Source organism: Limulus polyphemus, unplaced genomic scaffold (genome assembly GCF_000517525.1).
Source record: "Limulus polyphemus unplaced genomic scaffold, Limulus_polyphemus-2.1.2 Scaffold12649, whole genome shotgun sequence".
NCBI classification, from domain to species: Eukaryota; Metazoa; Arthropoda; class Merostomata; order Xiphosura; family Limulidae; genus Limulus; species Limulus polyphemus.
Window position 1 is genome coordinate 5073 of NW_013678259.1, and position 5305 is coordinate 10377.

General features: G+C 33.0%; 1 long non-coding RNA gene across 1 annotated transcript; it reads right to left on the reverse strand.

Moving 5' to 3' along the window:
* Positions 1–3365: 3365 nt before the first annotated feature.
* On the reverse strand, positions 3366–4983 carry LOC111083993. The gene is made up of 2 exons (XR_002609349.1): positions 3798–4983; positions 3366–3691 (listed from the first exon to the last, which is right to left on the reverse strand). It is a non-coding gene; the product is annotated as an uncharacterized LOC111083993 (long non-coding RNA).
* Positions 4984–5305: the final 322 nt, after the last annotated feature.

The following is a 5305-nucleotide window of genomic DNA, read 5'->3' on the forward strand; positions in this document are numbered from 1 at the left end:
GGTTCCAATTAAGGTGTTAACAGATGTTGTGTGTTGTTACCTGTACAGAACATTTAAACATCTATTATAGAGTACAACTGAGGTTCCAATTAAGGTGTTAACAGATGTTGTGTGTTGTTACCTGTACAGAACATTTAAACATCTATTATAGAGTACAACTGATGTTCCAATTAAGGTGATAACAGATGTTGTGTGTTGTTACCTGTACTGAACATTTAAACATCTATTATAGAGTACAACTGAGGTTCCGATTAAGGTGTTAACAGATGTTGTGTGTTGTTACCTGTACTGAACATTTAAACATCTATTATAGACTACAACTGATGTTCCAATTAAGGTGTTAACAGATGTTGTGTGTTGTTACCTGTACTGAACATTTAAACATCTATTATAGAGGCTAGACACTTTCATAAGTTATACAGATTTATCAAAACAGACAAAAGAAACTTTTTAAAGAAGTCAAAAGTTTACGTAAGTAGGCTTCTATTATCTACCATAGTAGAACTTTATTATTGGTGGGTGGCTCAACGAGTTGTTTAGTGGAATAGCAATAAGTTTGCGGACTTACAAAGATAAGGTCCGGGGTTCGATTCCACGTGTTAGACGCAGGAGACTGCTTCTCTTGAGGTAAAAATTATCAGATCAGGACTACCCAGTAGTCTGTAAATCTGGTTCTTCAATAATCAGGACTACCCAGTAGTCTGTAAATCTGGTTCTTCAATAATCAGGACTACCCAGTAGTCTGTAAATCTGGTTCTTCAATAATCAGAATTACCCAGTAGTCTGTAAGTTTATTTATCCACTGATTAGGATTACCTAGTAATCTGTAAGCCTTCTTATCCACAGATTAGAATTACCTAGTCGTCTCTAAGCCTTCTTATCGACTGATTAGAATTACCCAGAAGTTTGTAATTTTTCTTATCTACTGATTAGGATTATACAGTAGTCTGTACATCTACTTATCCACTGATTAGACGTATTAAACTAAGAATCACATTAAAATATTTGAAACTAAACTATCTCTTCTGATCGCGTTTCTGACAATAGCAGTTTTAATATTGGATTAATTTTGATCGATATTATCTTCGTTGGTAGTTAGATATACTCTCGTTCATAGAAGTGTTTGAAAATCCTTGCTAATAGATAGACATTGTCTTGTGACAAATTTTATCCTCACGACACCCACTCATAGAGTTGAATCTCATTTTGTTTGTTCTATTTGTAGATTAAGTTTTTCAAAATACAAATACAGAGCCATCTCTGGGCTGTTTCTTGAACTATTACCCAATGTTAAATAATTTACTTTTATGGAAGATAACTACAAAAATTCAAATTAAGAATGTGAAAAGAATGAAATTTTTAATAACGCCATACGGTAAGACGGCCTTTTCAGTCGTGATAAATGTGTAAGGCAGCTTTCCTAAATATAAAAGAAGAAAGAAAGAATACGGAGTTACTTACCAAACCACTATTTAATAGTTATTTCTTTACTTTTAACTAGTTACAATATTCTTTGTTGCTAGAGAATTTGTATCTAGCAATGGACCGAGTTCGGTTTGTTACATAGGTAGTGGTGCTATCTGTTGGCTGCCATCATTAATTTAATATGAAGAATATTCCTTTATGTTTTATTTAAATTGTCATAATCTTCAACGGAGCAGACACTTTCGATTTTGTAATTATGAAGCACAAATATTCCTAATTAAATTAAGTAACAAAATGTACAACTCGCACCTCATTAGATACTATATAACTAGTGTAGCATTACCTGATTTCGAGGACAGCTCGTAGTAAACTCGTCTTTTCACAAACCAAATTGTGTAAATATAAAACGTTGTTTTTAATCATTTATTTATTATAATTCTTCTGCTGTATTTCAAAACTATCACTTAAATAATTGTTTTAAGCCTAATAATTAACCATTAGTATAAATGTCCGTTAGTTTGAGTTAAAACTTTAATTAATGCAAGCTGTATAACAGTTCGTTTCGCGGGTTCACATCACAAGTACCTTAGTTTCTGTTGGTTACTTTATTAACTATTATTATTGTTTTCTTTAAGCCTGAACATTAGTATGGCCCTTTTCGTATCTTATTATCGCTTATACACTTCCGGCTAGTTATTAGGACTCATTAATTCTTGCTGACCCTGCAAGTCTGAGGGCTTATAACTCTTACAATCGGATATCGATACCCGTACAAATAGCACGTTGTGTCACTTAACAACAAACAAGCCTAAAATTTATTCTTGCTGCCTCGTCTGTAAATTGACCACTTGTGTGAACAGCAGTTAAGGTCGACTTAGTTGTGTCAAACACAGATCACCTTTGATAAATTATTTTCGTTGCATCACACTTAACGTAGTTATTCTAAATCATATTCACTTAATTTATTACTTTTTATTTTAATAAACAAAAGTGTTTCCTGTAATATCCTTGCTGTTCGTGCCAACCGATTCTCTAGCTAAACGTGACGTAGTAATTTATCAAGTTAAACTGTCGGTATCGTTTCATTGGTCACTTAGTGTGGTTAGGGAGGATTGTGTTATTTTGTATATGTTTCGTTAGTTTTACTCTAGTCTTTCTACAATTAATTTTATAAACGTTATTGATTAAACATTTATTATCTTTAATTTTCGATCACATGGATTGTTTTACATTATTAACTTAGTATATGGACTTCAGACTAAATTAAATCTCATAAACGGCTGACATCATTGGATATTGTTTAAATTATGGTCGAAAATACCGATAAGAAAGAACAGTATATTAAATACTGGGCTAATTTTTAGTTCTAATCTCAGTACGTAGCTTGCTGTGATTGTAAGTTAAATAAAAATAAAAAGGTTATAGTTTATTAGAAATTAAACAAAATAACAATTTATTATGTCAGCAGTCATTTAACATATTTAATAGCTTCCAAGCCTTTAAAATATTACTTGCTCATTGAAATGAACATTTAATTTATTTTGTTTTATCCACAGCTATTGTGCTGCCACGTAGTGGCTTAGCGATAAATATTCGGACTTAATACGCTACAAACTGGTGGGCTCAGCTCAAATGGCTCATTGTGTAGCTAGCTCTCTGCTTAACTATAAACAATAACAAAAACAACCTACTGTGCTATATCTAAAACCAACCAGTTCTTTTTCAAGCAAAATCCTTAATACATATTTAATAAAAATTAAGTTTAAAAACAAAAATATTTTGTTTTGTTTTTAAAATATTAAGCGGAATTAAAAAGGCCTATGGCTTATGTTAATTTGCATTTATGTGAACAAGACGATAAATAACTAATGTTTCGATATATGTATATATATATATACGAAAAACACTCCCACTGTTGTACGAGTAGAAAAAACAACATGTTTTTCATTGAAAATGACAGGTAATTTATTGACTATTGATTGTATTTATATGAATATGTACATAAGGCAACATCTTCGCCCACAGTATAATAAAGACTAAAATATCCCTATTGAACATTTGATACCACATATATCTCTAACAGAGGGTTCCATCAAACTGTCCTGGATTGTTGAAAGGTACAAAAGAACTAACATCTGAACTGGTTTAACAAATACTCAACACAAGGATGGAGGACCTAGACTCAAGTTTGGTACTCAATTATAGGGCAAGGGTGGAGGACCTAGACTCAAGCTTGGTACTCAATTATAGGGCAAGGGTGGAGGACCTAGACTCAAGTAATTCAGTACCAAGCTTGAGTCTAGGTCCTCCACCCTTGCCCTATAATTCAGTACCAAGGCTTGGTACTAAATTATAGGGCAAGGATGTAGGACCTAGACTCAAGCTTGGTACTAAATTATAGGGCAAGAGTGGAGGACCTAGACTTGAGCTTGGTACTGAATTATAGGGCAAGAGTGGAGGACCTAGACTCAAGCTTGGTACTGAATTATAGGGCAAGGGCGGAGGACCGAGACTCAAGCTTGACCTAAGAAACACTAAATAAAATAAGTTTAAAATATTACTAAATAATTAACTCAGTTTTTGCATGCTTACTAGTTCTTGAATACAGACTGTCTAATCTGTTAAAAACTTTAAAATGGTGTAAATGACCAACTAAACAAGATTAACCCTTCACCCGTAATTAAAAATAGAACATAAGGATAGATTGGATGAAAAATTTGACACGTTTTAATAAACTAGACATGGTCTAGATTGTGGTATTACAAACTGTTTTGCATAGCAGTTGGCAAGGAAACATACTTCAAAAGAGTATAATGTGACAACACATCACACAGCAATATTATGACGTGTCTCCTGTCGAAACAAAGTAAACTTCATTATAGTTAGAACGTAAAGTATTTTCCAGTTCCTGGGCATGGGCACGATCCCTGGTTTCTCCTACTACCTTTACCTGAAAGAAATACACGAAAGCAATGAACAACTATTGTAATTAGTTCTCCATATTCCCTAACTGTTAATGATAAGTTAGTTTTTAACTTTTCCTTATTACTTTAGGAGGAATGCTGTTAATACCACAATTATATTTTTATGCAGGCTTCACTTTTAGTAGAAGCACCATTAACAAGAAAAATTGTACCTCTTGAAATGTCAGTGTCTTATTCAGTTGATCTGTTTCACTTCTTCATAAAAGGGTTATCGTTTTTCGAAGAAGGGTTTAGGCCTGCAACATTAACTGGAGTAAACTAAAAACCTTATCACAAGTTGTTTGTGCTTTTAATTCTTTTTAAAGAAATTACTTCTCTTTTGAAAAAAAAAGTTACATCTAAATCAATTGGTCGTTCTGATCTCTTGAAAACAGCAGCATCTTAATTAGCTAATGTGAGCACTATGGAACTTTAAATCAGGCTTATGACTCAACTAAATTAATGATGGTACTTGATCAGGGATGGAAATGTGGGGGTACATCTAGATCCTGAAGATCTACATTTTTATGTTCATATCCAAAGCCCCCCCCCCCCCCCCCACTTAACCCTAATTTTGGAGCATACCCCGAATGCAGAAAACCCGTTGAAATCCTCGTACTTGATATATAAAGATGTTTAATGACGAGAAGAAGTTTTTGTTTGACTTTTGAATTCCTTGGGACTAGTTCGGTACCTGGGAGCCTCTCTTCTTAACCTTTTATTTACTAGTACAATGCCATGCTATAAAACTGGGGAAATGTAATTTCACATTCAAAATGTTTCTACTGTGAATTCTCTTTGAAAACTTAAAATAAATGTCAAAAAACAGGTAAAACAATAATCATGTTTTATATAGTAGACAAGCTGAATGCCCATCATATGACCAGAAGTAATGATAACTTTATATTCTCAAAATT